We start from the raw sequence: 25,559 nt of genomic DNA on the forward strand, positions 1-25,559 counted from the left end.
AGACTTGGGTTTCCTACTGCCCTATTTCTCTTCTCCAAGGGAAAAGTCTTGATACAAAATCACCTCTACTTCCTCCACACCCAGTCGGTCCCCAACTATCTGCCCACTGGCTCTGCTCCAGGATTCCTTGAGAACTTCCTCGCTTGAATCACCAATGACCCTCAAAACGGTCAGATCCAGAGGACTCTGTTCAGCCTCTTTTTACTCGACCTCTCAGTGACATGTGCCACTAAGGCCACTCCCTCTTCTCTTTGAGGCACGAACCACCCCCACCTCCGGCTGCAAGGCCACTACTCTGTTCCTTCTCAGTGTCTTTCTTTGATGGCTTCTAAAGGTTGAGCCCTCCTTCCCCACCCAGCGTTCCACTGCAGCCTTTACAAGTTTATACTCCGTATTAATGTCCTGGGAAATCTTATTCACCACCAACCCTTCAGCTATCGCTCATACGTTACGACTTTAAAATAATTATGGCTCTGAACAAGAATTCCTTCCTCCCCTAAGCACTACACCCATTTTTTCCTGACAGCCTACCTCTTCCTGCCAGCAAGCATTTATTGGAGTGCTATGTTCCAGGATCTTCATCAGGGATGCAAAGGAGACTGGGACACACCTCTCTGGGGTGTCAAGGGGGTCCTGCACACTCGAACTAAGTCCTAACTTCCCCAGACAGTCCCAACCCCACGAATAGGGGGAAAGAAGGGAGCCCCACCCTTTTGAAACAGGGTCATCCCTTCCTAAGAGAGGTGAGGTTAAACTCTGCACCAGCACTACGACCCGGGGCCTCCTAACTGACACAGACAGGAGGCAAGACAGCACCCAGTCACCCATGCCTCCATACCCACACACTCCCAGCCTGACACCCAGCGCCTCCTACCAATATCTGCCTTGAGGAGTTAATATCCAAAATATATAGAACTCATACGACTCGGAGCAGAAAATCAAATAGCCTGACTGAAAGAGTAGACAAACATCTGAATGGACATTTCTCAAAAGAAGACAGAGGACTGGACGACAGATACATACAAAGGGCTCAGCATCACTATCATCAGGGAAAGGCCAACTAAAGCCATAATGAGACATCATCTCACCTGTTAGGATGCTTCTTGTCAAAAAGATAGATGTTGGTGAGGATGTGGAGAAAAGGGAATCCTTGTGTGCTTTGGTGGGGAGAGGGATATAAATTGGTACAGCCACTATAAAATTTAAAAATAGAACTACCATAAGATCCAGCAATCCCATTTCTTGATATATGTATATCCAAAGAAAATCTAGATTTTAAAGAGATATCTGCATTCCTATGTTCATTGCAGTATTATTCACAATAGCTAAGATATGGAAACAACCTGAGTGTCCATCAACAAATGAAGAAAGTATGATATATATATATATATATATATATATATATATATATATCTCCATATATGTGGATATCCATATATATGGATATGTGTGTGTGTGTGTGTATATTTATATCTGTGTATCTGTGTGTGTGCCTCCAGTAGAGTAGGGGCTATGTATTCTCCCACAATCCTCAGAAGTATCATAATGGGAGCAAACTATGTTTTCATGGTAATATAGTTGGTGGGAGAGGAGGGAGGGCGGATGGATCAAGGGACTAAGCAGTTTCTGGCTCACTTTAAATATGAAGTGGGGACATTAACCTCATGAAATAAGAAATTTGATAGAGGAAAAATACAATAAAAAAAAGAAACATTTAGGAAATGTATCTGAGGTTACCGGTTACAATACAGTCCATTCAAATGATAAACTTTTATATCCAGTCCCTTCTCCAAAAAAGTGTCAATTTTTCATGTTTACAGTTTTGCTGGGAGAAATAACCAAAGATCAAAGCAATAAAGAGCTGAAATATTAATTCCTGCTTGCAACGTTTGTGCCGATTTGCAGAAAACAATTTTGGAAAAAGATTTCGATAATGTTATTTTTTTTCATCAATAAATATTTATAAATATGAATCCCTAAACTTTGATATTCCAAGAACTGTGCAAGCACCTACATAACTGTGAAACCTTTGTTGTTATTGGAGGGGTGAGGAGTGAAAGATCAAATAAATCAGGTCCATTGGCCACTTTCCACTGAACTGATGCCAATCTGTGTTAACCACAGTGAGCAGTGTTGGCATTTCCGAGTCATTTTTATTTTTTTTCTTCAGATTTTTCCATTACAAAAGCATCCTATCTCTAGGTAAACGAGGTGGCTTATCATTTATCCTTTAAAATACTCTCTTCTCCATTACAGTGAAGGAACAAAAATATATAAATCCACAAGGAACACGAGAACATAGAAGGAAAACATAGATAAGATTTGGCAGTTTGGGAAGATCTCACTTGGACATCTCGTTAAATACCAGAGGGAGACGCCGGGACAGGCACCTCAGAAGAGGACAGGCCACAGGCCTTCGGAGGAAAAGGTCACTTGCTTAACAGCTTCCTGGAAAGGCTTAGCATGTGGAGACCCAGGCACTACCAAAAGGAGGGTGAGGGATGGGACTGGAAATAGGGACTTGGTTGGAATCTATGTAAGGACCCTCTTTCTCAAACTACACAGCCAGATGACCAACCCCTGGCAAAAGGTCAAGAGTTGAATCTCCCATGAAATTGAATAAGAGGCATTCGAGACGTAGAAACACCAGGCACTGAAACGGGAATTCAGGGAAAGATGGCACTTTAAACAATAAAACCCTCACTTTCCTTTTCCCGCCTCGCTCCTGACACACATTGACTGATCACAGATCTTCCCCAGAACAGGTGGGCCATATTTTAACGTAACCCTTCCACTAGGTTAGGCTTCAATGTTGTTTCCAATCCTTTGTTGTTATAAATAAGACTGCCCTGAATTTCTTAACGTCTACATTTTAATTTTAATTTGGGATAATTTCCCTAGAAGGGATATTTCCTTAAGATTCCTTCCAGCCGAAACCGGTTTGGCTCAGTGGATAGAGCGTCGGCCTGCGGACTGAAGGGTCCCAGGTTCGATTCCGGTCAAGGGCATGTACCTGGGTTGCGGGCACATCCCCAGTAGGAGATGTGCAGGAGGCAGCTGATCGATGTTTCTCTCTCATCGATGTTTCTAACTCTCTATCTCTCTCCCTTCCTCTCTGTAAAAAATCAATAAAATATATTTTAAAAAAAGATTCTTTCCAAAACTGTAAAATATGGGAGCAAACCTGATTCATATTTTTATGATTATTGGTAGATTATTAAAATATCAAATTCCACAATTGTGCTAATGCATAATAACATCCAGGCTTACATGCACATGCTTATTTATCCACACATTCCCCAGAATTCTGTATGTTTACTGAAAAAAAAATTGCTAACTTAGGAGGAGGAAATATCTTTAATATATTTTTCTGTATGTTGATTTTATTTTCATTAATTGTCTGTTCATAAGTCTGCTTCTTTATCCATTTAGTGCTTAGTGCTTTTCTTATTACTTAACACAACTTCTCTGTATCAACCCTGTGTCAGTTACTGACTGACGAAGTGATGTATTACTTTAGAAACACATATTTCTAAGTGGTTAAATTGATAACCATTTAATTTCTTGTTTTACTACGATTAATTTTTTATAAGCCCCTTGTAAAATAAGGTCAATATTTATTTAATGAGTGCCGATGTTCCAGGCACTGAAGGTCAAGGTGGGTAAAAGAGGTCCCTGCCCTCCAGGAGTTTATATAACTGATGCTTCCTACAAATTGTTAGCCCATCCCAGCACCGTCCCAGTGCAGCATGCTTTCTTTCCTCATCGATGTCGCATACGTCGCAAAATCTTATATGTAAATATATTCTGTATCAAAATTCCAATGCCATCTTTCACAGAAATAGAACACTCCTTCTATTTACATAAAACCACAAAAGACCCCAAATAGCCAAAGCAATCTTGAGAATGAAAAACAGAGACATCGTACTTCCTGATTTCAAACTATCCCAGAAGGTAATCAAAGTATGGTATTGGCATAAAAACAGACACACAGCTCAATGGAATAGAAAAAAAGAACCCAGAAATAAGCCCACGCACACCTGGTCAGTTAATTTACCACGAAAGAGCCAAGAATATACAATGGAGAAAGAACAGCCTCCTCAATAAATGTTGGCAAAACTGGACAGCTTCATTCTAAAGAATAAAGCTGGACCAGTATCTTACACCATACACAAAAAGAAACTCAAAAATGGATTTAAGACTTAAATGTAAGCCCTGGAGCCAAGAGGTAAGCTCCTTAACATGGATCTCAGCAATACATTTTTTGAATTTGACACCAAAGCAAAGTCAACAAAAGAAAAAATAACAAGTGGAGGAACTACACGCTAAAAAGCTTCTGCGCAGCAAAGGAAACCATCAACACAATGAAAAGGCAACCGACTAAATGGCAGAAAATATTTGCACATCATATAACTGATAAGTTAATATTCAAAATAGATAGAACTCACACAATTCAATGGCAAAACAAACCAACCCCCAAATCCAATTAAAAAATGGGCAGAAGATCTGAATAAACATTTTTCCAAACAACAAAAACAAACGGTCAACAGGTCCATTAAATGGTGCTCAACATCACTAATCATCAGCGAAATGCAAATTGTCAGCACCGTGTTACCTCGTACCTGTTACAATCTGAAGCAAGTATCTTAAATCTGAAGCAAGTGTCTTGTAGTCTCTGGCTGCCATTCTGGGCTTGCCCCTATTATCATAATCATACCCGCCTTGGCTTCCGATAATTGTTGTCATGAGGCCTCTGCTTTTTCAGAATCCTATCATCCCATTATCATCCCTGAGGGGATCCAACCGTGTAACCATCAGTTCTAGCCCACAAAACACAGCGACTGCTGAGATTCTCAGTGATGCTAGGTCCTCCTCACCGGTGCATACCCTACTGCCTTGCCAGCTGGGGCGACCTCTGGTCCCTCCTGAGAATTTGCTCAGCTAGTGGGTGTTCTGGTCTTACTAGTATACGGCAGATCTAAACCAGCATACCCACTTCTCTGAGCTTGCTTCCTCCACCAGTGGCTACAGCAGTTCGTGCATTTTTACTGCACCTCGTGTAGCTCATTGCTTTCGCCAATCTTCTAAGAGCTATCCCAGCCACAATTTAGAGTCACCTCCTAGGCCAGAGGTGGGGGAATGTCCTGCCCACGGGCCGTATCATTTGGTCTAGCCCTGCCAAGGCAACTGTAGACAGGATTCGAAATTCAATAAATCTAGGAGCTTTTCTCATAGCAATATAATTTTTACGTTAATAATTTTGTATGGCTTGAGAATGATGTCATAAATATCCAAATGGCCCTTGGCAGAAAAAAGGCTCCCCACCCCTGTCCTAGGCATTGCTAGGGTATTAACTTACACTGTGGTGGGGTGCTCCCACATCCACAAACTTTCCTGTAACCAACTGTATATTCAATCCCCTTTTAGTAAAACACTCTCAGGGTCCTTCTTAGACACACTCTCCCAGCTTCTGCCAATAAATTCTCTCTAGGTCCCAAGGCTCCTTCAACATATAACACCTCCCCCTTGGCTGATGTGATGCTAGTTATGAGTCTGGTGGCCAGGAGGGAAAAAAATGGAAGCATATTCTGAAAAGAACCCTGCACTGTTTTGTGAGGTCTTCGTTGAAGTCTCTTTATAGGCTTCCAGCAACTTGGGGTAGGAGGCTCCACCTTCAAACAATGAGAAAGAGGCCACCTCTTCAGGATAGGGGATTCAGGGGAAAGCGCAAAGTGCAGGGCGCAGAAAATATCTGTATCAGGAGCCTCAGGGTGACACTCTGCCCAAAAAGGCCCCAACTCCGGCTTAAGAGACTTGCCTCGGCTCAGAACTCAGCCTTCTCAGAGCTCTGCACGATCGTAATTAAGGCCTGTGCCCGAGCTTCAGCTGTTTCTGCTCCCACCTCATCCCAGAGGCAGGAGTGAAGGCCTCTGCCTCTCACACTTTGCTTTCAATTTCTGACCCATAAATCCCTGTGAAAGTCTGTAATTTTCTCTCTTCAACTACCCACCCAATTCCAGAGACCTTATCGTTACCATTTTTCCACACCTCTCAAAGGCTGAGACATTGCACCCAATAGCACATTGCCCTTCCATCTGAATCTCCACCCGCCACCCCCCCCCCCCCCCCCGCCCCACCCCACAGTGTGTAGCAAAGCAGGGAGGATCAACTCTTCACCTACCTTCAGTGTGGGGTCCTCTCTGCCATCCAGCCAGCAAGCCAGCCAACTCCAGAGTCGCGTCCTCAGGCTTCCTAAGGCCGTGTCTGAGGCCAGCTGTCTCAGGTTGGGTTCCAGAGCAGCTACAACGAAGATAAAAAAGAAATTTTTATAAGTGATGGAAGAAGTGCCCCCAGGATACCAGGAGGGAAAGAAGCAGAGTGGGACAGGAGTAGAGGCTTAAATGAGAGTGTGGTACCTGCTGAAGACCAGGGTCCGCTCGATCCCACAAGGGGGCTGCAGCAGCATCACACAACTAAGCCCAACTTGAGGCCTTTTGTACCAAGAAAATCTGTTGCCATTGGCTGAGATTGCGGGCTGGGAGGCGTTGCCTCCTGGGCAAGGAGACTTCTGTTTGGCTGAGGATTGTAGGCAGCTGTGAATTGTTATCAGTCACCTGGAACAGCAGCCAGGGCCAGGCTCACTGCCTGTAAAGAGGATCCAGGTGGGGCACTGAGAGAGTCCACTAAGCCAGTGGTTCTCAACCTTCTGGCCCTTTAAATACAGTTCCTCATGTTGTGACCCAACCATAAAATTATTTTCGTTGCTACTTCATAACTGTAATGTTGCTACTGTTATGAATCGTAATGCAAATATCTGATATGCAGGATGGTCTTATGCGACCCCTGTGAAAGGGTCGTTCGACCGCCAAAGGGGCCGCGACCCACAGGTTGCGAACCGCTGCAGTAAGCTAACGTGACTGAGTGCATCCCATGGGCTCCGTTCTTTTTCAGTGGCTGTCACTTTGAAACTTCACAGCAACTCCAGGGAGAAGGTACTAACCTTGTCTCCATTTTACAGACAAGGAAAAGTATGCTTGGAGTTTAAATGACTTTCTTATGGTTATACAATGAGGGTCTGCACTTTCAGGTGCCATAAACTTGTAGATAAAAAGAAATTATTTCAGCTTATGTATTTGTAAGATAGTTGTACACAGAACCTACTTATGTTCATATCTTTGGAAACTTAAAGTAGGGATTCTGGAATTAGCCAGCTAGATTCAAATTCTAAGTTTTAAGTGCTTTGCAATAAAATTGTCTCTTGAATATAATTGTGAATCTCATTCCCTAAATATTCTTGATCTCATATGTTGATTTTGTGTGTATCAACTCTGTTACTCATAATATTCAATTAGTTGAAATACCACATTTCCCAACTCCTTTGAATAATAGGTATTAAAAATTACTAAGAAATTAAAGTTCTCCATTAAGTAATGGAAAAGCCAGAAAAACAGTCTAGATGTGAGATTAATAATAACTTATTCAGCTTTTGGCTGTGTGTTAAGCACTTTATATCCATTTTTCCATTATGAAGCAAGTACTAGCATCATATCCCAGAATATAAATAAGAAAACTGAGACTTTTGGGAGGTTTATTAACTTTCTTCAAGTCACAGAACTAGAAAGGGATGGGTCTGTGAATTGAACCCAAACCACTATAGACATCAAAACTGCTACAGATGTTAACAGGAAAATAACACAGTGTAGATTCATATATCTGGAGACAATTGGTGATGAAGCTCTCGGTCTGGGTAAAGGAAAATTTCCACTTTCTCACCTCTTTTTCACATGAGCCAAATCTGAAAGCTGTGAAGGAGATGGAAATTTTCAAAAAACACTCCTTCACCCAGCACATCACTGAGTAAGGGAACATTTCTGAGACAAGAAAGAGGAATCATTAATAACAACCTGCTAAAATAAAAGGCATTTTTCTAGAGGCAGTGCCCGGAGCTGACAGAGGATTGAGTGGTTCTGACTCCACAGCTTGAGTGAAATCATCAAATCAGGTTTTCTGGCCTAGAAGAGAATGAGGTCTTATCCATTACCATGGAAACCACGCCTGTCTCTTGCCCTGGGTGGTGGCCTCTGCAGAATGCTACTGAGGTTTTCTTTGCTACCTCTCCCTCCTCACAACCTCCCACCCCCAATGAATAAATCACTGCTGAATCCCTCTATGTTCTGTTTTCTGGGTCACTCAAATCACGTGGAGTGTTTAGGAAGAGTTAGGTGATCATCTATATGAGTGTCCTATATTAACTTGAGGATTGAAGAAGATGACTTCCAAGATTCTTCTGTTTTGTAGAGTCTATGAACTAAAAAGATAAAAATGAGTTAAGTGGCCCTTTGTCAACATTTTAACCTGGAGATAATTAAACCCAAGTACTTTAAATCAGACTTTCATTGATCCAGCCCACTGTTTCCATATCTAGTGTATCAGATTGGGTATCAGCGTATTCCTTCGTCAGTAAGCTTGCTCTGGATTTATGAGCTCTAATAAAGTTGGAGTCACATCAATCTGTTTATCTTATTCGTCAGTTGACAACCTATCAAATCTATCAAATGCATATTCCAGGCATTGGTCCCAACATGGGACAAGAACTTCAAAAGTGCTCACAATATCAGGTACTTTTGGGAATTAGAGAAATCAGCATATCACTAACAAGAAAACCTGCGTATATGATTGCAAAGGTCTACCGTATTCTTAAGTTCTGTCTTGGTCCATATTCATCCATAATCTGTTCTTTATTCAGCCACATCTTTTCTCTCTAACAAGGCACTGTAAAGAGTTTGTAGAAGGACATTGTTACCCTTGTTGACATCATCTTAGGACAGCCCAACCTATACATCAGCACACCCTTCTCTTTCCAGTAATACAAGGCCTCAAAAAAGTGTGTCACAAGGTCTATGCTAAGAAAACTAAGCTTCTTTAAAAATTGGACTTCCAGAAAAGTTCAGTGTGTCTGCACTGTATTTCTAATTCATGCTGCCCTGAAGTTGAATTTGTGATTATTCCCTGGTTGTACTTATTATACTCAGGAGATTGGGTGATTTATTATTAAACCTCTTAGAGGTAATTATGCTTATTGCACCAATCTTCTCCGAAGGAAGCTTGGGAATTGTCTTTCTCATCCTTAATTAGGAAATAATAAAATGCAATTCTGAGAACATGGAAATTGTTTTCCTTTGCTCAGTAAAGACTGGCCCACCGAGTTGATTAAGCAAAACTTTCTCTTGATGCCAGATTTAAAAAAAAATTTAACTTTGCTGTTAGAATGTAAAAGGATATTCTGTTAATAGCAGATCAACTTCACTCTTAACTTCTGGTTCCTTATTTTACATGTTTAGGGAAAGAAAAGGTTTTCCACCCTCTGTTGAAAACATACTTTTTAAATAACAAAATAGCCGTGAGAGTTATAAATGGTCTATTAGTTTGCTAAGGCTTCCATAGTCAGATCACAAGCTGGGTGGCTTAAACAACAGACCTTTATTTCCTCACAGTTCTGGAGGCTGGAAGTCTGAGATCAAGGTGTCTGCAGGGTTGGTCCTTCTGAGGGACCTGAAGGGGAATCTGCTCGAGGTCTCTCTCCTTGGCCTGTCCATGGTCATCTTCCCCTTATACACGTCTGACACGTGTCCAAATTTCTCCTTTTCAATAGAACACCAGTCATATTGGATTAGGACCCATCCTAGTGACTTCCTGTTAACTTGACTCATTCTGTAAAGGCTCCATCTTCAAAGATCACATTCTGAGGGACTGGAGGTTAGAATGCCCACACTATCTCTTTCAGGGGAACACAATGTAACCCACAACAAATGTCATCAAGGGAAATGTCCTACAGTGGGAGTTACTTGTCCAGCAATGCTTTTGATTGATTAAAAGGAGCTGGAGTTATCTTTACAACTAATTTTCCTTCTTTATTCCCGCCCCCCCACCCACATGTTAAGTGGAGAAGATAACATGGTCTCAAAATATGTAAAGTAAAAAATGGTCAAAACAAGAGAGAAATAGGTCCAGAATCACAGTGGGAGCTTTTATATACACCTCTTTTAGTAATTTATAGAACAAGCAGACAAAAACTTGAATAAGAATAAAATACCAGGAAAGAATAATCAAGAAACTTGACCTAATGGACAAATCACTCTATCTAAGTACTTCAGAAAGTACTTTCATAAAACATCTAAAGAAACTGATTATAAACTGGACCACAAAACAAATCTCATCAAAGTTCAAATGAATGAAACCATATAGACTAGATAGAATATACTATTGATCCTAATACAGTTAAGGTAACCAGAAAATTCTCATCTATTTGGAAATTTAGCACATAATATAATAACCCATGGTCAAAGAAGAAATCATAACAGAATTATAAAATATTTTGAATTGAACAACATGAAAATATTCCATATTAAGATTTATAATTTAGCTCTAAAAACCCTTAGAAGGAAATGTATGTAGCCACAAAGGCATATTAGTAGAAAAGAAGAAATACTGAAAATAAACAAGCATTCTGTCCACCTAGAGAAGTTAGAAAAGGACTAAAAATAAGTACAAGAAAAGCTAAAGAAATGAAATAAAGACAGGAGCAGAAATTAATGAGACAGAAAACACATATACAGTAGAGAATCAACAAAAGGCAGAAAAAATTTAAGAACTAATAAAATTGGCAAGCCTCTGGTGAGACTTTCTAAGAAAAGAAAAAGAGAAAACAAAGGTCCATAATAAGGACTGAAAAAAGAGACAACACTACAGATCCTGTACACATTAAAAATATATCAACTAAGCAACTTCTTCAAACAAAAATTCTTCCTGTCTTATTCTCCCCCCACCCCAGCTTAGCAAGACTGCCAAAATTACTATTGAAATAAGTGGATTATTGAATAGGCCTTAGAAAACTTTACACTATAGGTGTTTTGTTTTGTTTTGTTTTTCTGGCAGCAATAATATAGGAACCATCTTCTAATTATTAATGCAAATGAGAGCCACAGGAAGTTCCTACAATTACATTTTGGGGGTAATCCTCAAGTCTCCTTAAAAATAGTAATGTCAGTTCTTTTTGCTCAATAAAATGTAATTAATTCTCCCAACAAACTGTAAAATAGACCAATTTTAAGCTTTACCATCTTTCTCTCTAGTAGAGGTGGAATAGGTATAAGGTTTTTAAAAACATATGTCATTTAGGAAGCCAAATGTGAGTGAATTCTAAAGGAATTAGTCCCCTAAAAAGTTCTTTCATTATATGGGCATCCCTTGAAATATTGAACTAAGGGAGCTATTAGCAAGAGTTTGGTAATTTCATAGAGAAGCTGCAATGGGCTTTAACATACATAACTCATAAATATGCAACTTTTGTATTGTTAAATTACTTTCTAAGCTCTTAGAGAATTTTTAGTTTTATCCTTGAATAAATCAGGATGCTAACCAGTGACTTACCACTGCAGAATATTTGGGCTCAAGAAGACATGCTCCTTACCAGACAGACATTTCCATAAAATTAAGAACACAGATTATGAAAATAAAGAAAATAAGAAACATGAGTTTTCTGTTGACAAGTATTTCTTTTGGAAACTCTGATTTAAGGTTGCTTTGGTGTGGCCATAAATTGAAACAAATGGAAAGTTGTAGGAACTGTCAGGTGCTTTATGTATGAGAACTGTAATCCATCAGAGAAATACAAACTTCAGAAAAAACATACAGAAAAGTTTAAAGAATAACATAGCAAAATCTGTGTATCTGCCACACAGAATAAACCAACATTAACATTTAGGAATATTTTCTTCAGATCCCTTATTGAATGGAGTGGTAAAGAAATGACTCCACATGTTAATTTTCAACTTTGTATATTCCCTTCTCTAGTGCTCATTTCCTCTATCCCTCCCCAGAGGCGACAAGATCATGACTTTGTTGTCTAGTCAGTGCTTTTGTTTTCTGACAGATTTAAATACCCAAAGACAATACACAGTGTTTAGTAGTATCTTTATTGCCCTAAAACTTGCTTTTTTACCAACATTTTCTAACCTATCCATGTAGATACTTCATTTATTATAACTGCTACTTAGTATCCCATCATGTGAAAAAAACACAATTTATTTATATTTTTCCCACTGAGGGGTATTCAGAACATTACCAAATTTTTTTTTCTATTATAAATCATGCTGCAGTTAATATTCTTACATATATTATATATGTCTCCTCATGCACGTTGAATTTCTCCTGCTCTTGTTCATCAGGCTGCCCTATCAATAAAAAATGTAATTGCCTATCTCCAATATTTCTATGTATCTTTATAAATTATGAAAATGTCCTATTATACTAATACATAATGTTTAACATAAAATGTAATATTTTTCTTAAAAGATAAAATAAATAAATACAAAGTTCTATTATTTTCTTCCCACATCCCATTTTAATTGCTGGGTTATAGGATATAGACATGGTCATCTATAGTTATATTATTATATTATAATATATTATAATAATTATGTATTATATTATATTTACTTATGTCATATTCTATTTTATTAATATTATCATAGATCATTATTCTATGTTATTGTATTCCTCTTCCCAAAACTGTACTAATTTACGTTCCTTCTAGCAGAGAATAAAAATTTCCATTTCCCTACAACCTTACCATATGAAAGATGCTTTAAACATTTTTTGGAAAAAAACTTCAAACCAGCAGAAAAGATGCTAGAAGGCTACAATGAGGTCCTGTGTAAGCTTCGCCTAAATTCACCAATTGTTAACACTTTGCTACACTTGCTTTTTTTTTTCTCTCTCTCTCCTCCCTCCCCTCTTTTCCTTCATATGTATTTATATTTTTTCACATATTTTCCCCCTGAATCATTTGAAAGTAATTTGCAGCCAGTATGAGCCATTGATCATAAGTATTCCCACATGTAACTCCCAAGAACAAAAATCTTTTCTTATGCAGCCAAGGTATAATTATCAAATTCCGGAAACTTAACATAGATATAGAAAATTTCACCAATTAAGCTCTTTCTAGCAATGTTTTTCCTGACCCAGGACTCACGTTGCATGTCGTTGTCATCATGTATCTTCAGTCACTTTTAATCTTGAACAGTTCCTTAGACGTCCTTTCTTTTTCATGACATTGACCTAAGCGTACAGGTCAGTTATTTTGTTTCCTGTCCCTAATTTAGATTTGCCTGGTGGCTTACACAGGATTAGATTGGGTTATGCATTTTGGCAGGAATACCATGTGACTGATGTAGTGTTCTTCTCAGTGAAACCCATAAAGTGGTTCTCAGATTTTTAAAGTTTTGTCAATCTAGCAGCGGTTCTCAACCTGTGGGTCGCGACCCCTTTGGTGGTCGAACGACCCTTTCACAGGGGTCGCCTAAGACCATCCTGCATATCAGATATTTGCATTACGATTCATAACAGTAGCAACATTACAGTTATGAAGTAGCAACGAAAATAATTTTATGGTTGGGTCACAACATGAGGAACTGTATTTAAAGGGCCAGAAGGTTGAGAACCACTGAATGGTAGTTGGTTACCCTGACACCTTATTGGCTGTTTTTATAAGGAATGAGTGATTAATAGCTGCCAACCCAAACTTTCCATTATGGCTGGATTCCCCCATGGCCATGGCCGGTGACCCACTGGAAGGAGGGGCTATAGGGGTGTAGGTGGCAGTGCCATGGGCGTAGCTTGTCCACAGAGGAAGGTTCCAAGCAGTGAGCAGAGCTCCTGGCTCCCTGTCCTCCTGGGCCCCTCCTCCAGGCCTGGCCAGGGTACAAGGGACCTTTTCTTTCCAAGGCCCCCACCACGCACACCATTCCTCACAACCGTCTAGCTCAGCTGCCTGAACACAGAGGGAATTCACAGGCGATGAGGAGAGGTGTTTGAGGTTTCCATAAAAATGCGCCTCCCTATTCCCTTTCCAAATGCTGCACTGAGCATAACTGGGCAGGCCTCTCTCCAGAATGTTCTCCCTTCAGGGCCCTTGGAGTGCAGTATCACTCCCTGTGGGCTCCGCTGGCCAGTGACCCGAGGACTGGCCCTGCCCATTCCTTGGAAAGGCCATGGAAACCTCGGACAAATCAAATTGAGGGGTGGGGGTGGAGGATGGAGATACAAACAAAATGTAAGTGGCTAAAACATATAATGGCATACTTTGCACCGTTTTATGCCCCTACATTTTGAAAATAACAAGGAGACAGGTTATTCCTGTATGTAAAACAAATAAGAATAAAAGGAAAGTACCTTTTTTCAATCGGCTAGTGGCTGGGCCACCTGCCTTGGTCCACTCCAGTCCTCATCCGATTGTGATGGGCATCCCAGGGTGATGGGGTGCCAGAAGCCAATTCCAGCATGACAGCAGGGCTGCATCTGGGAATAGCTAAAGGCATTTCCCCAAACCTGAATAGGATACATTAAATTGATTGTTTGCTGCCAGACAGCTCAGGGCATCTTAATCTACATGTTATTGCCTCCTACTGGCCAAACACCTGAACAGCCATAGGCTAATTCTCCCCAATCTGAAAACAGACTCTATAGGAAACCCTGACCCTCTGAAGTGTATATCTCTGCCTCGCCTCAGGACAATTTGTGTTAATAAAAAGCATGGGGTCCTGAGATGAGATCTTAGTTTCCTTTAAAATAGGCTCCTCTGACCCCCAAACGCCTTTCAAAATTATATTTCATCTCTGGACTATTTAATCTACACACAGACCCTTCTCCAGATTTCCTGAACCCTTCTTGATGCCAGAATAAGAACCCCAGCAATGGGGCAAGTGGGGTCAGGGCAGAGCTGTGATGGCTCCAGGTGGGTTGCTCTGGAGATGGGGACCGGAGGGTCCAGGTTCAGCCTTCAGCCTTCAGCCAGGTGTGTTCATCTGGGAGGAACCGGGGAGGGGAGGAGGGAGAGATGGCAGAGGCTCTCTGCCCAGAGCACAGTCTTTCTTTCCCAGGAAAAATGGGGTGGGGTGGCTGTTCAGGCAGAAGAACAGTAACTGCAAGGTCCCTGCGTTGAGATCCTGCCTGGCATGTCCGAGGGGCAGCAAAGAAGCTGGTGTAGCTGAGGAAGGACAGGGGGGAGAGAAGCAGCAGGGGCCCGTTGGGTGGGGCCTTGACGATTATGTTAGGAATGGCCTGCATGTGGAATGCATTAGGAACTCTTCAGAGGCTTTGGGGTAAAAAGGAGGCATTGATTAATTCATTTGACAAGTATTTACTATGTGCTGATTCCTGTCTTAGACTTGAGGATTTTATCAGTGAACAGACACAAATTCCGCCACAAGAAGCCTTTAGCACGAACGATCTATTTGATAAAAGAAGAAAGGTCCCAAATAATGACCTCAGTTTGCACCTTAAGAAACTAGAAAAGAGGATCGAAGTAAATCCAAAGTAAGTACACTAAAGGAAATGTTAAACTTAGAACAGTAATGAATAAAATATACATAAGTTAATAATATATAATAGAAATATATATAATGTGTTTATAAAAATAAAGAAAATATAGTAGGAAAAAAACCCCAATGAACCAAAAGCTGATTGTTTGAGACCAATAAAATAGGTAATCCTCTCATCAGACTGATGAGAGAGAGAGAGAGAGAGAGAGAGAGAGAGAGAATGAGAGAATACCATTAGTAAAACCAGGAATGGGCGATACAACATTTCTACAGTTTTTATAGATACTAAAAGAATATAAACAACCTTATCTCAATAAACTTGACAACTTAGAATAGAAAAATTCCTTGAAAGAAACATACTAGCAAAGCTTACTCAGGAAGCAATAATGTTAATAGCTCTGTATCTATTACAGAAGTTGAATTTGTAGTTAAAACCAGCACACAAACAAAGCTCCAGGTCCAGAGGGCCTGGTCTTTCTACCCCCATTTCACCTGTCACCAGACGCAGGGAGCTGGGAGGGTGTGACCTGGGCCAGGCAGGTACCGTCAGTGATACATTATATAAGAACATCACTGAAGGGATGTTGTGAGATGACACGTGCAAACTGCAACCATCACAGGTCGTAAGCTGCCTTCAGAGCAGGGACCAGCCGATTCTTAGCCAGGTCCCTAGTGCCTGGCCACAACGTAGATACAGTCTACTGAACAAATGGCCTGATGCCAAAATGTCATATTTTCTCTAGGAACAAATGAGGTCAAATTGCAGGTGCCTTGTCTGCATTCTACCCAGCATGTACATCAGAACACACCTAAATTTCTCCCTTCTCTGTCTTTTTTTCTCTCTGAGTCACTACTGTGCCTCCACTCACGTAGACTGAAAATCTGGACTTGCTCAAGTCTGCACATCATATTAGTTGCTGACTCCTGCATCCTATTCCTTCCCTGTTCTCCATTTCCATTAGACAAGGATTCATCAGATGCAAAAACCTCTAACTCACTCCCTCAAATAGATTCATTTGTTCATTTAATAAATAGTGACTGTTTAGCAATCATTTGCTGTCTATCAAATATGCGCAGTTTCCCACCTTCTCAGCAGATGGCAGGGTTTTCTTCCCTGGCCCCCTGTGGGTAGTGGGGACCATGGGATTACTTCTGGACAATGAGATGGGAGTGTCTTTCAGACAGAGCATGTATTGGCCTCTCTGATACTCCAAGCTCCCTCTGCCCTCTCACAGGGCGACACCATCCAGTGACCTGGATTCCTGAACCACCATGAGGAGCAGAGCCTCTGTGCAGACCCGCAGAGAGCGTGGAGTATGGGAGAGGAGTCAACTTTTAATTTTAAGTCTCCCACCTCCAAAATAAACATAATTAGTAAGCAAATGATAGAATCTATTCTATGTCACATTTATTCGCAAAGACATTGCAGCATTGTTCACAGTGGCCAGGACGTGGACATAACTGAGTATCCTTGGATAGATGATTAGGTAAATATGTGGTTACATATACACAATGGAATACTCCTCGGCCATAAGATAAGATGAAATACTGCCATTTGCGACAACATGGATGGACCTGGAGAATATCCTGCTAAGTGAAATAAGTCAGACAGAAAAAGTTAAGTACCATATGATCTCACTCATATGTAGGATATAAAACTGAAAGCAACAAATGAACAAATAAGAAAAACAAACAAAAACTTGTAGACACAGATAGCAGTATGGTGGTTACCAGAGGAAGGGGGGGGGGGGGGGCGAGGGTAGTGAAGGGTAAAGGGGGTCAAATATATGGTGAAGGAAGATGATTTGACTTTGGGTGGTAGGCATACACTGCAATCTGAAGATCAGGTATCATAGACATGTATACTTGAAACCTATATAGTAACCAGTGCCGCCCAATAAATTCAATACAAATAAAAATAAATAAAAGAATCTGTTAGATGTTGAGAAATGCTATGGGGGGAAAAACAGGACAGTGTTGAGGGGCTTGAAGTGTGGCGGTGGTGTTGCAGTTTGAATCATCTGGGTGAGTTAGATCTCATTCAGAGGATTTTTATGTGAACGCTTGAAGGAGGCAAGAAAGTGTGATGTGCAGATTATCTGGGTGAAGCCAGGAGAGGGAAACCCAGTGCAAAGCTCGGGGTGCAGTGTGCCTGCAATGTGGGGGACAAGGAGGCCTGGTGGGTGGACAGAGTGAGCTGGGGAGAGAGGGAAGAGGAAGAGGCCATAGCCAGATCATCTGGGGTCTTGCAGGCCATTTTAAGAAGCGGGGCTCTTACTGTGAGTAATGTCTTAGCCAGGTCAGTCTGGCTGCTGTTTTAAGAAAGCAGGTGGGAGCCGTGGTAGTATCGGAAGGATGCATTGGAGCCTTTGTAGTGGTCTGGGTGAGAGATGAGGGTGGTTTTGGACCAGAATGGCTGCAAATGGTGAGCAATGACCAACTGATGAGTATATTTTGAAGTGAGAGCTAACATAATTTGGTTACAGATTGGATGTAGAAGTGATAAAAGGGTCAGGGACAACTCCAAGACTTTGGGCCCAAGCAACTGGAGGGATGGAGTTGGCCTTGACTGAACGGGGAAGACTGTGGGAAACAGATTTGAGAGGGGAGAAGGTCAGGAGTTTAGGTTGGGATAATGTTACCAAGTGGAAACACCAAGGAGACGATTGGATATTGACACCGGGTTGGATATAAGCATCTGGATTTCAAGGTGGAGGTCTTGATAGGATATAAAATTTTAAAGTTATCAATGTATGAATTGCAATTGAAGCCGCATGATTGTATGAGTCACCAGGAGAATGCACATGGTGAAGAGGCTAATAAGCAGGGGAGATGAGAGGACTCAACAAAAGAAGAGAACAGAGAGAGATCTGAAGGAAATCAGAAGGTGTGACATTCTGGAGATCAAGGGAAGACACCGTTCAAGAAGAAGGAAGTGATCCATTCTGTGAAAAGCTGCCGACAGCTCATGCTCAATGAGGATGGAGGAATGACCATATGATTTAGCCGCATGGGCATTGAAAGCTGATTGGAGTAGATTTAAGAGGGGAGAGGAACTGAAGGCAGTGAGCATAGACAGCTCATTCTAGGAGTTTCACGGTAAGAGGGAGCTGAGAAATGGGAACAGTACGTTTGTATGCTGAGGGAAATTACCCAGGAGAGGAGGAAACATTGACCAGGTAGGAGTGGAGGGAGTTTCTGGGGCGATGTCCTGGAGAAGGTGAGAGAGGACGAGGTCCAGGGTCCAAGCAAGGGTTGGTCTCTGCATAGCAGTTCCCCCCCAGGAACAGGAGAAAAGCGAAAGGACAGGCACACAGATGCAGGTGTGGGGGAGATGCAGAGGTGGGAGTTTGAGGACATGCTCTGTCCAGGGCTGCTTCTCCTCAGTTCAAAAAAAAGCAAGGTCATAGGCTGGAGGGAGGGAGGGAGGGAGGCAGGGGAGGGCTGAAGAGAAAGAAGGTAGAAAATATTCATGTGGGAGAGTGAATGGGTCCATGACTGCCAGACAGGCCCATTTGAGGTGAGCGCCAAGATCTAAAGTCCAGAAGACCGTGTGCCCTCCTCCAGCCGCGGTCAGCGGTGTGGGCGCAAAAGTGGAGCTCACCAGGGTTAGAGTTTTGGCAAACAAACACAGTGAAGCCAACAAAAAGGGGGGGGGGGGGAGATGAAGATGAGGGTGCAATAACAAGAGAAGCTGCTGAAGTGATAAATCATGGAATTTAAGCCGAGGGAGGTGGGGTGAGAAGACATGGGCGGGGCGGGGGGGGGGGACACACAAGCTAAAGAGTCAGTGATCCCACTGCGATGAAGGTGTGACCACACAAAAACTTCATTTCTTTTTTGTTTTGTCTTTTTGTTTTTAATCCTCACCCTAGGAGTGAGGATATTTTTTCCATTGATTTGTTTGTTTGTTTTTTAGAAAGAGTGGAAGGGAGAGGATAGGATGAGAGATAGAGACCCATCGATTGGTTGTCTCCCACACACGCCCCAACCCGGGACAGGGATTGGAACTGAAAACCAGATAGTGCCCTTGACCAGGAATTGAACCTGCGACCCTCTGGTGCGCAGGCCAGTGCTCTTACCACTACCACACCGGCCAGGGTAAAAGTTCACTTCTTTAATATGACTTCTTCTCCTTTATCTCCCTTGGATTCAAACTGACCTCATCCAGCACCCTGATTCACCTGCCTCCTTTCCCTTGGATTCAAACTGACCTCATCCAGCACCCTGATTCACCTGCCTCCTTCTCCCTTGCACGTCCACCCCCTTAATTATTAAGCCCTCAGGACCATGAGTGCATAATCTTAGGACAAAAGCCTCTCTGGTCTGTTGGCCTCAGAGAAAGAATTTAGGTCAAACTGGAGATAACATCCAGGCCTCAGTTGTGTTTCAGCTCCAGGCCCAGAAAAGCAGTGAAACCAGACAGAGAGGTCATGGCTGACATGGGGATCAGATGCAATGATCAACTACCCCCTACGCTAGCACCGACCAATCAGTAGAGATCACGACCCTAAGTCCCTCAGCCACCAGGATTAATGACCTTCCCCCCTATGGCCCATCCCCTGGAAGCCACTGGGAAGCCAGGTCTTCAGCATTAGCTCAGCTATGTCTCAGGTGTGGGCCATGTCCTGAAATAAACTCTTACTTTCTTTGTTGCGAACGACTGTTTGTGTCTTATTGGGCTTTGATGTGCGCAGGCAAATGGACCCCTTTAGTCTGATAACAAAGGGTTGTTGATGATGGGATTTCGGGAGCAGTGAGCTGGGAAGTTGGGACGTGCTGGTCAGAGGGAAGGGCACCAACTTGAGATTGTGTGTGTGGGGGGGGAGTGAGGTGGGGGGTGCAGTTATCACTGACATCAGGCATTATTCTTTGGCCTAATAGTCACCTGAGTGACTACTTGAGATAGAGTTTAGGGTAGAGGATGAGATTATTGGAGGGTAGGAGCTCAGGGGACTGAGCTCCATGGAGTTGTAGTCCTGAGAATAGTGATGATGGGATGGGGTTGCTGAGAGACCCATAAAAGGAATGGAGGGAAGGGATCTGGGGTTTCTGGGAAAAAGCACCAACAAGGGGTGGTGGGTGCGGCAGACTGGTGATTTGATCTTCAAAGCCAGGAAGTTTTAAGGAAAAATGGCCTGAAACAGCAAGAAGGAATGAGGAAGATGCCTGCCTCACCCGGTGGAAGGAGGATGTGAAAGAGACAAATGAGTCCACCTGAGCCGGTTTCAGGGCACTGTTCTCAGAAGTCAGTGCTCAATGGGAGCAAAAGGAGGAAGAGGAGACATGGGGATCTAGGATCATGTTTTCAGCAGCTGAACACACCTCAGTGCCTTCCTGCCACGCGTAAACAAACCTCTGAGACCAAATTCCATGCCACCTGCTCACTCCTTCTTCATTCCAGCCACAGTGTCGGCAGCATGCTTCTTGGGTGTGCCCAGTTCCTGCCAACCACAGGGCCTTGGCACATGCTGACGTGCAATTTCTCTTCCTAAAATCACACCTCTGTCTCCACCCCAGTCCTTTAGGTCTCATGTTGCCTGTCACTTCCTTTAAGAAACCTTGCTGAAGCCCCTCTTTAAATCAGAGTGCTGTGCTGGGGCCATAGAAGCCACAGTGGGCCACACACAGTTTCTGCCCTCAAGTCACCCACAGTCTGGTAAAGCAGATGAAGAAGTGAGCAGGTAGTTTGAAAGTGAGCTAAAGGCAAGCCCAGAGCATGTGGGAGCGCACGAGAGAGACCCTGAACTCAGCCATGGTGGTGCAGGTGGGGATTCAGAAATGATGAAACACGATGCTTAACGGACCAGCACGAGTTAGGTGGGAGACTGCCGGGAGCCGGGAGCCCTTCCTAGGGCTGGAGTTAGAGGGAGCGAGGAAAGGTGACGCAGATGACCATGCCTAGTCAGGGCCTGTGGGAGTTTGGGCTCCATACTGGGATCATGAGTAGGAGGATGGGGTGAGGGGGGTGGCCACTGAATGATTATTTTTTTTGGCTTTAGAAGGCATATCATTCTTTTGCTGAAGGATGATGAGCAAAAGCAGAACATTATAAAATTTGCCCCCACTTGAGGTTGGCCCCAAGACAAAGGCAAGAACTGACTCGCAGGAGCCCAATGACCATAATTGTCGGGGGCACAAAACAGGCCGTCCGGTAGAAACATTTGGCTAGGACCCTGGAACCTCCAGAGCCACAGAATATCCTAGACGCCTGGCCTCCCACTCACCACCCCGACAGCTTGGTTAGCCAGCGGTGCAATGGGTGCACCTGCCCCATTTGATCTGATCCACGTCCTGACCTTCTTGGTACCTATGACCAGTGTGAACCTGCTGTAGACCCTGGTGTGCAAGAACATTGAGCTCCTTTGTTTCCTCCTGTGGTTTGGACCTGTTTTCTTCACTTCTGGGGCCACATCACGGTTCTCTAGTCCTTCACAGGACCAAGGGGCCTGGTCCTTGGCATCTGCCCCCTTGGGTTACCATGGAGACTTCAGGGTTCTTTCAGCTTGGGGTGCACAGCTCTGCTGGCTCTGGGACTCTGGCTCTGGGATGTCTCTCTGCCATTCTCAGGACCTGGACATTTTTTACAAGATTGGAAGAGGATGGGGTTGGGGCTGCTGAGAGACCCATAAAAGGGCCACTTCCCTCTGGGGCCCTGACACTTCTCTGGGCACCGCAGGGGCCCGGTTGGGAGTGGCGACCCACAGCCCTCTCCCCGCACTGGCCAGGAGGACATGAGCACAGACGCCTTCTCTGCCTCCTGCTTCCCCGTCACACAGCTTCTTCCCGGGCCTCTCTCCCCCTCTGCCCCAAGAGGCCAGGAGGCCCTTAATACCCAGGGTCGAATTTTAGCAACTGAAAAGCTTTTTTTCTCTTTCTCCTAACCTTTAAATCTGCCCATAAATTGAGAAGAAATGTTTGCATTCTGTCTTTGGCAGCAGCAAAGAAGTGGACTAAAAAGAAAACAATTCTGTTTCTATATTTAAACCGCCAGAATATTCTGTCTCCCCAGTCCTTTTGCCTGGAATCTCCTTTCCCGTTTTTTCACGTGGCTTCTCCTTTAGGATTCAGCCCTGCCGTCACCTCAGACAGAAACTATCCACGTGCCTGACTGCCCCCACGCCCCACGCCCCTCTGCAACAGCCAGCACACACCTGGTTCATATCAAATGTGTGCTAAACAGAACCAAATTCAGGACGAGGTGTGGACTAGCAGGATCTGCCTGTGGACTGTGGCTTAAATGAGAAGAGGGGCTTAAATGAGAGGCCCCAGAAGAGGCACACGACTGGGGGACACTGTTGTTCTCAGAATAGGGCACTGAAAGAGAGCAAGGGTAGAGGCATGACACCTGACTTCCTGCCTGGATGACTCCAGGCACCGGGAGAATGGGTGATGTTTCTAGTATAGGCCAGCAGGCGGCAGCATTGCCCCACGAATGAGGGTCTCCCTTTGCAGGGGAGGCAAAGGACCTTTTCTAGGCCAATCTCTGAGGGGGTTTGAGGCACAGACAAGGCCAGAGTGCCGCTGCCCTACACACAGTGAGCTGCTGTAGCCATGTGTGGGTGCAATTCTCTCAAATGCCAAGCCTTTTTCTAGGGCAGTGGTTCTCAACCTTCCTAATGCCGTGACCCTTTAATACAGATCCTCATGTTGTGGTGACCCCCAACCATAAAATTATTTTCGTTGCTACTTCATAACTGTAATTTTGCTACTGGTATGAATCGTAATGTAATTATATATGTTTTTCTGATGGTCTTAGGCGACCCCTGTGAAAGGGTCATTCGACCGCCAAAGGGGTCGCGACCCACAGGTTGAGAACCGCTGTTCTAGGGGTTCTTGTAAGTTTCTTTAAGAAAAAAAACACACAAGAAAAACAGAAAAAAACCCGAGAGAGGCCTCACCTGGAGCCACTGAAGCAGCAGCTCCCCGTGGCTCCTGGGAATGCCCAGGTGACTCACATCATGTAGACAGGCCAAATTCTCATTTGTTGCTTAGATTCCACAGGCCAGCCTTTCAGCCACAAAATTGACTTTGCCTATTAGGAAAACCTGGCCCAGCTGGGCCCCAGCCCGCCCCTCCGCCCACGCGCAGAACCCCAGCTGGGAGGCCAGCAGGGCGTCTCCTGGTGTCCAGCAGGAGAGGACTGCTGGGTGGCAGAGACAAGCAGTGCTTTCGGGCACAGCCTCCAGCTGCCCAAGAACAGTCCTCTTTTCCCTGTTCTTGCGTCAGCCTCGACTTGGGTTGCTACACGGTGGCTGGCTGGACCTTCACCAGCTGCAGGGCTCCCGGACGAGCCTGCAGGCGCAGATGGGGTAGCTGAGCAGTGTTGGTTTAATGCTCAGCTCCCTCTCCTGGCAGGCAGGCTGTCTCCTCTGCAAGGCCTCATGAAATGGGGACCCCTGGAAGGCACCCTGGTGTTGACCGGGGTATCAATGGGCAGGGCTATCCGTGCATGGAAAATGTGGGCCTGGGAGGCTGACTCTGAGTGTTAATCATCAGGGACCACATTGCTGTTTCCACTTCTTCCTGCAGCCTCCCCAAGTCACTGCCCACAGATGGCCTTGGGCAGAACGCTGCCAACATGAGCACAGGCTACAGGAGGGAAGCCCAGGTGCCAACCTGAAGGAGCTGGCCTGGTGGGCACCCATCCTGGTGGCTCCTCACTTATCCATCCACTCTTTCCTGTCTCCATGTCTTTGTTCTTCTGCCAGAAACTCTTCCTCGCCTGACCCCTGCCATCCAAATCCTGTTAAGAAAGTCATTTTTCTGATGCCACCTGTGAGGTGCCCTCAGGTCAATGCAGTGTTTGCCCCCTCTATCCCCGTAACATTTTCTGTGACTCTTTCCCATGGAACCATGTGAGGTGGCTGTTTCTGTACATACCTCTCCCCGGCTGCATTGGAAGCAACTCAGAGGGATGGGGGCACCATGTGACCTCTGCCCCAGCTTCTGGGGCAGAGTGTTAGGAGGCCTGGCGGGAGGAGGCACGCAGGAAGTGAAGGAGACAGGTGCGGTTGTTAAAGATTGCAAATGCATACAGGGGGAGGGAAGACATGGCTAGCTGCAGTCAACAGGGTGGTCTTCCTCGTGGAGGTGGGGATTGATCTGGGCCCCGAAGGATGAATTGGGTGACCAGGAGAAAGGTCCCTGGCCTGTTAGCAGAGCTCTGTTCTTTAGGCAACGCTGGGGTGTTCTGGGGAGGATGACAGGGTCCATGGGTGGGGCACGCCAATCATGAGCAACAGTGCCTGGTGCTCCTGCTCAGACCCCAGGAGGGCTGTGTGCAGTGTGTGAACTACCAGGGAGTGAGGATTATGTGGACAGCAGGGCCTGGCTTCTCTCAGACCCAGTTCACACCAAGGAGGGATCATCATGCACAAAGCCAGAGAGAGAGGGCTGGCTGGAGGTAGAAATGCTGCCGGAGTGGGCACAGCACCCCGAACCCTGTCCTTGTGCGTGAAGCAGGGCTCTGGTGTGGCCATGCCTGCCACCAGCCCAGCATCTAGGATCAGAGGGCGCAGGTGAGAGTGCAGTGCAGGTCTCTGAGAACAGAGAGGCACTGTCTGGGGCCCTGAGGACTTCTGTACTCTCATCACCTCCCTCCCGTCTCCTCCCCCACCCCCGGGACAGGTTGGAGACAGTTGGGTCATGACCAGCTTCTCATCTCCAGTGAAAAGCTTGGGGCCTTTGCTTAATGAGGTCATGGTGCTTGAAGGGGAGAATGGAGAGGGCCTAGTGGGTGGGGGAAACCTTGTTCTCTGCCTTCTCGGCTCCACCCTGACCTCATTCCCTGCCCTCAGTATGCTTCCTTCTGCCTACGTTAAGGAAGGTTCCGCCAGGCCATCTGCTCTCAGCCACCGGCCACGGCCCTGAGCGTGGCTGTGCGTGCCGTGGACAGGGTGGGGAGCCCCGAGCCCATGGCACAGTCAGCACTCCACCCACCACAGCCTCACCCCTGTTGTCGGGGAAAATGGCACCTCAAGGACAGAGTGTACCTTGCATTCCGGGGAGAATGTACTTTTTCTCCGCTATCTGATGGAGCTCAGGCCAAAAACATGTATCTCCCTGCCCTTCCTTTCTTCCTCCGAGGGCACCCCGTCCTTAATCAGGGCACCTTGCCGTGCTCTGGAAAACAGACATGTCCGTCCACGTGGAAGCAGGCTCCCCCTGGGCGTCCCA

The 25,559-nt window shown here is 44.5% G+C and overlaps 1 long non-coding RNA gene across 3 annotated transcripts in view; it reads right to left on the minus strand.

Annotated features, from left to right (window-relative positions):
- LOC138996293 (uncharacterized) overlaps positions 1-25,559 on the minus strand; it is a 268,742-nt gene that overhangs the window by 96,793 nt on the left and 146,390 nt on the right. For all 3 annotated transcript variants that reach the window (XR_011468745.1, XR_011468744.1, XR_011468743.1), the window contains exon 2: positions 6,182-6,300. This is a non-coding gene — a long non-coding RNA (uncharacterized lncRNA). The remainder of the gene's footprint in view (positions 1-6,181; positions 6,301-25,559) is intronic.

The sequence above is a fragment of the Myotis yumanensis genome, unplaced genomic scaffold (genome assembly GCF_028538775.1).
Source record: "Myotis yumanensis isolate MYYU_CA2020_CCGP unplaced genomic scaffold, mMyoYum1.0.hap1 SCAF_17, whole genome shotgun sequence".
NCBI classification, from domain to species: domain Eukaryota; kingdom Metazoa; phylum Chordata; class Mammalia; order Chiroptera; family Vespertilionidae; genus Myotis; species Myotis yumanensis.